The sequence below is a fragment of the Macaca fascicularis genome, chromosome 1 (assembly GCF_037993035.2).
Source record: "Macaca fascicularis isolate 582-1 chromosome 1, T2T-MFA8v1.1".
NCBI classification, from domain to species: domain Eukaryota; kingdom Metazoa; phylum Chordata; class Mammalia; order Primates; family Cercopithecidae; genus Macaca; species Macaca fascicularis.
In genome coordinates, this window is record NC_088375.1 from 163,615,634 (window position 1) to 163,624,804 (window position 9,171).

The following is a 9,171-nucleotide window of genomic DNA, read 5'->3' on the forward strand; positions in this document are numbered from 1 at the left end:
TCAGGCTGCACACATAGTACCTGTGGCACTAAAACCCTGGGATAGAAGAGTGCTAAGAAGGAAAAAAATAGAATAAGGAAAGTTATGTTTTGTGTTTTTTCTTCAAATTAGTGTTAATGAAAATGTGTTTAAATTCAGGCCTCCCATAAAGTATTGCATATCATGAAGTCTAAGGCAGGTACCTGACCGTGAAAAACTACATTTTGACGCACTGATGACTGATAAGAGAGACATAAAATGTGTAACCTGTAATTTTGGTGAAGCCATTGGAAATTAGCAAACCTACACTATGTTTTCTCTACTTTTGGAGACTATTCATCTGTTGGTAAAGATTAGGAGGGAAGGAGATGTCAGGGTTTATAGTTAATGTAGATACAAAAGAAAGTCTTGCTTAAGGACTCCAAAGACATTTAACACTTACCGTAAGTTAAACATTCATCATTCATTTTAGGCACCACTGCATTCTGGTATCATTGCTTAGTGCCCTTTTGATTATATTTTCTGGGGCTATTTGAATCAGTATGGTCTATTTTTGTAAAATCCTTAATTTTTTTTTATTAGAGGGTAAGTTAGCACAGCCCTTTCAAGGCCAATTTGAGAGTATCTGAAAAATTAGAATATTCACAGTATGAACATTTAAACATACTAATGCATTATATTACTGCATGTTAGGCAGTGAACTAATGTTAGATACCTTGATTGAAGCAAGGATAACAATTCCGATTGCTATGAAGGATATAAAAGGGGTAGGTGTATACTGCTCTTAGGACAGTAAGTATAAGACCTCGGGGTCAGGCAAATTATACTTGGTAGCTGAATTCTTAAGAGTTCAGTGCCAGCGGGGCTAAGTCTGCTCCTGGATATGATGATAAGCCAGTAAATAGCTTAGGGGAAAAATGGTCTTAAGACAGAATTGTAGAGTTAGGAGCACCTGTCATGCAAGCCTAGTAAGCCATAGAAGGGAATTTACATTGTACGCGAAGAACAGTTGGAAAATAGTGAACAGTTTGAAGTGATCTAGTTAGTTTTAATACGAATTGCCCACTGCTTGGAGAATAGATCCGAAAGAACCATACTGGATGGTAAGGGAATAGTAAAAAGTCTTGCTTAAGCAAATTAAAGTTAAATCTATATGATCAAAACAGCACTAAATTTTAGGATAACTACGTGACAAAGACCAATAGTGTTTTAAGAAGTTTAAAATGTGGAAATAAAAGAAGTGGAAGTAGGTAATTTGAGCCATTGTGAGATTCATTCCTCAGTAAATGGTAAAATTAGTATTTAAGGTAGACTCTAATAAATCATGGAACCATATTTTAATCTCCATAACCACTGAGAGAATAATAAAGGTATAACAAGAAGTAGAAAGGAAAAGTTGGAGTAATGAAAATGATTAATACAAATTAGTTTTTTAAGAGACAATGACAAAATAGCAAGCCAGTTAAACTGTTGTACCTAGAAGTGGATTTTACACTCCAATTAATCCAGAGTATCAGACAGGGTTAAGATAAATTGACAAAACCAATTGTGTATTTGTAATAAATATTTTCAGTTTGGAAATAAGAGAATGGGAAAAGAAAAAGTTTGGAATTAAACATCCCCATGGATCAGCAAATAGCAGTGGGATTTTTCTGAATGAAAATACAATTTATCAGGCCAGGTACAGTGGCTTACGCCTGTAATCCCAGCACTTTAGAGGCCGAGGGGGATGATCACGAGGTCAGGACATCGAGACCATCCTGGCTAACACGCTGAAACCCCATCTCTACTAAAAATACAAAAAAGCCAGGCGTGGTGGCACGCACCAGTAGTCCCAGCTGCTTGGGAGGCTGAGGCGGGAGAATCCTTTGAACCCGGAAGGTGGAAGTTTCAATGAGCCGAGGTCGCGCCATTGCACTCCAGCCTTGGTGACAGAGCGAGACGCTGTCTCAAAAAATAAGAAAATACAATTTGTCAACACCTGTGAGATGCAGCTAAAGCAGTGCTTGGAATTGTGTGACTTTGAAAGCCTACACTAGAGAAAATTAAGTCTTTATCAAGAATACAGGAAAATACTGGCAGATCAAACATAATTCAGAGAAAAAAAGAGCAGAGAACTTCTGCTTCAGGCCAAGATTTACCCTTCGACCCGTAACAAACTAGACAAAATGTATCAGGCAGCATTTTTCAGTACATTAAGGCTGTGGAGGAGAGGTACCTGAGAAAGGAAAACAAGGTGAGTCCTATTAATGCTTCCAGCTTGCTTGAGAGAATTTCTAGGACACATCGCAGGGAGTTACCTGGATGGACCTCTGCAATCTCCCTGAGTTAAGATGAAACAGGTGGGCAGAAAGCCCAAGGCCACTAAAGGTAATACAGAAAGTACCAGAGAGCAGAGGTTCACAGATGTCTCTGGAAATCTGCAGAAGTTCCTCTTCAAGTCTTCAGATGAGTACTATCTATAAGGAAATCATATGCCTTTGAGGAAACTACCACAAAGGCAACAAACTTGAAAAACCCTAAACATAGGAAACATGAAGATGGGGAAGAAAAAGGCAGTGATACAATCTTAAGGCAACCGCGGGGGGTGGGGGTGGGGAATAAGGTACTGTATAGAGGAACAGTTCTAAGGATGACAGCCGACTTGTCAGAAGCAGTGCAAGCCAAAGGGTGGTGCCACCTCAACGTACTGAAAGAAAAAAATACCAGTCTAATATTCTGTACTCAGTGAAACTATCTTTCAAAAACGTATGTGAACTACAAACAAGCTCTTCAAAATCTGAAAGAATTCACTAACAGATCTAATGCAGAAAATACTAGATTTTTTTGGCAGAAGAAAACATATCAGCAATCTGGTCCTACACAAGGTGAGAGCACAGGAAATGCTATGTGGATAGATATATTTAAGAGTTTCTTTGGAAGATAATTGACTACAGCAAATAGAGTAAATTGTGGAACTTAGTACAAGTAAAATATACAGCAGCAAGAGCACATAGGCCAAGGGGAGAAGTGGAAGTACACTATTGTAAGGTTGTTATACTATACACAGATTGCACATCATCTTGAAGGATACTGCAAATACTCCCAAAGTAGGGAGGAAAATGAAATTATAAATACTTGATCCGAAAGAAACCAGAAAAAGGAAATGAGCAAATTAGAGAAACCCTGCCATACTCATAATTACACTGAATGTAATGATTAAACACCCCAGTTCCAAGACAGCATTGTCACACTGGATGAAAGAAGCAAGACCTATATGCTCTTATAAGAAACCTACTGGAAACGCAAAGACACAAATAGGCTACAAATAAATAGATGGAAAATGTAAACCATGATAAAAAGATCTGAAGAAATTAGAAGAAACCTAGAGTGATTATATTAATTTTGGAAAAATTTGAGCATTGAGGTAACAAAGGTCCTTTCATACGGATGGAGTCTATCAATCTCAAACATATATATACCTACTAAGCTTCAAAATACATAAAGCAAAAACTAACGGAATTGCATGACAAAAATAGAGGAATCCACAATAATAGAGATTTCTACACTTTCAGAATTGATGCAAGCCGTAGAAAATAAGAATATAGAATTGAAAACCAACTTGATTTCATTGACATTTAAAGAATAATCTACCTTTATGTAAATAAGGTAGAAATGTAAAATAAATTTCTGCATTTAAAGAATAACAACATGTGTGGAGCACTTATGGAGGTCAGCCATACAGGACACACAAACAGGTACACAGTCTGATTCTGTTTATGTGAAGTTCAAAGACTGCAACATTTAGCTATTGTGGCTGAAGTCAAAACAGTGATTACCTCAGGTCATGGTGATTATTAGTTGGGTTGGGACACAAGGGACCTTCTGGTTGTTAGAATTGTATATAGACATCTGGATGGTAATTAACAATTGTGTGTACATATGTTTAAAAAAAGTTAACATTTTTGCACTTTGGTGTATGAATTTTATGCCTCAAAACAATAGAACAGTACCCATCTATAAATCCAAGTAATCTAGTTAACTAAAATAAGGAAATAGAAAAAATCCAGGCATTTACGGGAAGGTTACAAAGCTACTTAGCTCCCCTACACCTCTCATCCAGTTTCCCTATTGTTAATATCTTACCTTAGTATATTTGCGAAAACCAAGAATCCAATATTTGCACATTGTTAACTGAATTGAGATTATATTTGAATTTCACCAACTTTTCCACTTAGGTCCTTTTTATTCCAGTACCCAGTCAAGGGTGCCACATTACATTTAGTTGTCTCCCCATTGTCATTTTTCATTTTCTCATTTTGTTTTCATGACCTTGATATTCTTGAGGAGTCCTGGCCTGGTATCCTGTAGAATGACCTCCATTCTTGGCTCGTCATTTTCACAATTAGATTGGGATTCTGGATTTTTTTGGAAAGATTATGACAGGTGTCAAGTGACTTTTATCATCACACCATAATCAGGAGATGTATAATATCCATGACACCACTCTTTATGTTAACCTCTTGATTAAGATGTAGTTTGTGTTGCTGCTGGAAGGGAAACCTCTGGTGGTTTTTGAGGGTCTCTCTGTTGCCCAAGCTGGGGTGCAGTGGCATAAGCACAGCTCACTGCAACCTCAAGTTGTCAGACTCAGGTGATTCTCCCACCTCAGCCTCCCAAGGACTTGGGACCACAGGTGCGCACCAACACAACCAAATAATGTTTTGTGCTTTTTGTATAGATGAGGTTTTGCCACATTGCCCAGGCTGGTCTCAAACTTCTGGACTCAAGGGATCCACCTGCTTCGGCCTCCCAAAGTGCTGGAGTTACAGGTGTGAGCCACTGTACTTGGCCTTTTTTTTTTTTTTCTTTTGAGGCAAGGTCTTGCTTTCACCTAGGCAGGAGTGCAGTAGCACACTGGTCTCGAACTCCTGGGCTCAAGAGGTTAGCCTGCCTTGACTTCCCACGGTGCTGGTGTTCCAGGAGAGGCCAGCTTGCCCATTCTTCCTTCCTTCCTTCTTTCCTTCCTTCCTTCCTTCCTTCCTTCCTTCCTTCCTTCCTTCCTTCCTTCCTTCCTTCCTTCCTTCCTTCCTTCCTTCCTTCCTCCTTTCCTTTCCTTTCCTTTCCTTTCCTTTCTTTTCTTTTCTTCCTTTTTCTTTTCTTTCTTTTCGCGTGTGTGTGTGTGTGTGTGTGTGTGTGTGTGTGTGTGTGTGAGACAGAGTTTTGCTCTTGTTGCCCAGGCTGGAGTGCAATGGTGCAATCTCAGCTCACCACAAACTCCACTTCCCGAGTTCAAGCGATTTTCCTGCCTCAACCTCCCGAGTAGCTGGGATTACGGGCATACACCACCATGCCCGGCTAATTTAGTATTTTTAGAAGACATGGGGTTTCTACATGTTGGCCAGGCTGGTCTCGAACTCTTGACCTCAGGTGATCCAGCTGCCTTGGCCTCGCAAAGTGCCATCCTGCTTTTCTTATTTATCCTTTACTTCTGGAATCTTCAGGAGAAGGTGATGTGGACATAAGTTAGAGTAGACGTTTCTTTTAAGAGGCAAAGGCCATGGATGGACCTTCCTGGGCCTTCTGCTTTCCATGGGGCAGTGCTGGTCTCTCTTCATGTAAAGGGAAAGCTAAATTTGCACAAACTCTAGGGGTGCTGACAAAGCCAGTGATCCCAGATATGTCACCTACTTGTGCACACAGGTCTTGCAGCACCGTAGTTGTAAACTTTCCCACAAGGAAGAACATTCCCAGAATGGCCAGATTTTCTCCCAGCAGCCAACCCTATCATACATGTATTAATATGACTTTTTTTTTTTAAGGAAAAAAATGTATTAATGTTATAATTTCACATACTGTATAATGCTATCCTTTGATTAGTGTTTAGTTCGATGGAAACTCCAAACCATTAAAGAAAATTCAGGCCAGCTGTGGTGGTGCCATGCCTGCGGTCCCAGCTACTAAGGAGGCTGAAATGAGAGGATCGCTCAAACCCGAGAGGTCAAGTGAGCTGTTATTGTGCCACTGCACTCCAGCCTGGGCTGTAACAGAGCAAGACCCCCATCTCTAAAACAGAAAAGAGAAAAAAATCGTATCAGGTGCTACATTTGCGCTGAGAAGAATCCACAAGCAGAGATGACTCTGAGAACAGTGGTGTCCTCACCAGCATCAGTTCCCACAGACTCCAGTGAATTGGGCATAAGTCAGAATAGATGCATGTGCGCCATGGGGGGTCCAGAGTGCCTGGCCCCAGAACAGCCGCTGAGTGCAGGGACCCTAAGGACGGGGAGGGGGGGTCTGGGTGACAAGGCCAGAAGAGTCCCTGACACCCCTCACCCACCCCGCGGGACACCACAGTTGACACCGTGTGCCAGCAAAGTTGGGACCTGATGGTTTGGGGAATGTAGGTCATTGAAAGTGGCCTGCAGCAGGAGTGCCTAGGACTTACCTGGCTGGAACCCACCCTTGAAAACCACCTGAGGAGGTGCCAGAGCGTGGCTGTGGGCTCCAGACCACGTCGGCTCCACCTGCCGGGAACCCAGCTGCCACCAGCGCTGGCTGGGAACACAGGCTTGCTGTCTTCGGGTCTTGGGAAACCTGTACTTCTTAGGATTCATTCAGGATCAGCATGTCCCACCCAAGGACTTCTTCCGGAAAGGCACTCCCTGCCCACTAAAGGAAGGCTCCTCAAAGCAACCTGAGAAGCGCAGCCCATCCACCTCCTGCTGGGTGGCCCACAGACATGTCAGGCTCCTGCTTGCCTGTATTTTCATGCCCCACTGTGAAAAACATGGTGGGTATTTCTTTCCAGTTATGTCCTGAGCCAAATGTTGAACTTTTCTGCCCAGGAAGGGCAAAATTCTAGCACTGGCAGGGGTGCAACCCAAGGGGTGGCTGGGGTTCTCACGGCTCTTGGCCATGGGGCAGGCTGGTCTAGACAGCAGGAGGATGTTTTCAGGGTTGAAGTTTCCCCCCACCTAGTCCTGAACCCATTGGGTCCTGGAGCACCTGTGTTCCTATGAGGCCAGTGTGGGCCACACATGTCTTCAAAAGGCCCTTGAAGCTTGACTAAGTGTGGCAGTTTCATTCTGAACATGTTACTCTAAAACACATCACTGCTAGCCACAGGAGGATCACATACTGTGAGCTTCTGACCTGTTGATGCTCAAGAGTCAGGGCATGCAGGGAAGACTCCAGAAGTCCTAACTCTTCCTAACCTTACATCTGCGATTCTTACGCCCTCAGCTGAAGAACTTGATGAATTTCAACTTTGAAGGGGTTCTTCTAACACTTGGCCATTTCAACCAGGCTTTGCTAAAGTCCTCTGAAATTGAGGGACTGAAAACCAATTACTTAGATCACAGATTGCCTCTGAAATCTGCAAGGACCTGCTGTCAGGGCTCATTAAACCCCAAAGTATGGCACCTTGGCATGCGGATTACTCTGACCCAGAGGAGACTGGAAGGTCTCAGAAGCCTAGTCTTTGTCCTTCCTTCCTGGTTCCTGTCCCCTTTTCTCCTGCAGAGTGAGTCACAGAAACCAGAATTTGTTTTCCCCAAGGCAGGTCATAGAAACTAGAAATCATCTCTCCCAAAGCTAGCCATAAAACCTAGCAAGGTCACTCTCTTCCTTCTCCCTGGAGGACCTTCATTCCCGAGGGGCCCTGCCCCATACCCAGGGGAAGGGAAATTGTTCAAAGCAGCCTTGCTGGGTTTCCCCACTCCGTCCATCACCATTAGGCCACATCCTTTGTGTCCAGTCATGTCCAGCCATGTTCTGCATGGCTGTTCATACATCAAACCTAAATATAAAAATAAAGCTTTTCGTTGGGTTTTGGGTTAAAAAAAAAAAAAAAAAAGACTTCATTTGCCGGGTTTCTGCACTGTAAATTTACTGAAGTTACTATTTTTCCTGTTGTATAGTAGATTCATTTGGCTTATTCAATACTACCTTATACCTTATATATTTTGTTGTTCAAATGGTTCCACCTTTGGTCTTTGGAATTTTTTTCATGTTGGCTTCTTTGTCCTTTTGACATGTCCCCAAATTCTTCTGTCTTCTGAACACTTCTTTAATTTCTGGCAGTACAAGATGCTCTAGGCTCAGCTTGTATTTTCTCAGCCATAGATGCAGAATCAGCCATTCTTCCGAAGAACCCTGTTTCCTTTTAAAGAAGAACTGTATTTAGACACCAAGATCTGGACACTGGACTAAATCGAAATTTAGTATATGATGAAGTAGGGTTTCAGTTAAGAGGAGAATTATGATTTACTTAAATGATGTTAGCTGTCTATGTGATAATCTGTAAAAAAGTTAAACCACCTCATTACCATTCGCTAAAAAGTACAGATTTTAACATCCATTTAGATTGAAAACGTGAATATTAAAGTAAGAATATTCCCAAGTGCAACTTGGATACAGGAATTAAAGAGAGGCTTGCTTAAGCAGGAATCCTCAAAACCATAAATGAAAAGATCATTTTCCTGAATAAATTTCTTATATACGGTAATAGACATGATACAAAAAGTAAAAAGGCAAATGACAGGAAAATTAGAAACAGATGGTACCTCTATACAAAGAGTTGCTACAAATTAATAGCATAATGATATTCCAATAATGTATATAATTAATAGAAGAGGATGTTATTTAGCTTCACTGGTAGTCAAATTAGCATAACAATATATCTGGCCCATTGGGTTGTAAACATTTTAAACATGAGTGAAAATATCTTTGTATGATTATAGAATAAAGTATGAAAGAATACACCCCAACCTATTAATATTGGTTAATTTGGAAGTGAAAATAGAGGGATCAAGAGATTATTAACATTTAAAATATAATCTAAATGCTCATTAAACTTCAATTTGTTACAATAAACATAGTTTAAAATTATAAGGTCAAGGCAATTAGAAATCTATTGAAGGCCAGGCGTGGTGACTCAAAGCCTGTAATCCTAGCACTTTGGGAGGCCGAGGCAGATGGATCAGTTGAGGTCAGGAGTTCAAGACCAGCCTGGGCAACATGGCAAAACCCCATCTCTACTAAAACTACAAAACTTAGTGTATCATGGTGGCACACGCCTGTAATCTCAGGTACTTGGGAGGCTGAGGCACAAGAATGACTTGAACCCAGGAGGTGGAGGCTGCAGTGAGCTGAGAGATCACGCCACTGCACTCCAGCCTGGGCGACAGAGCAACACCTGTCTCAAAAAAA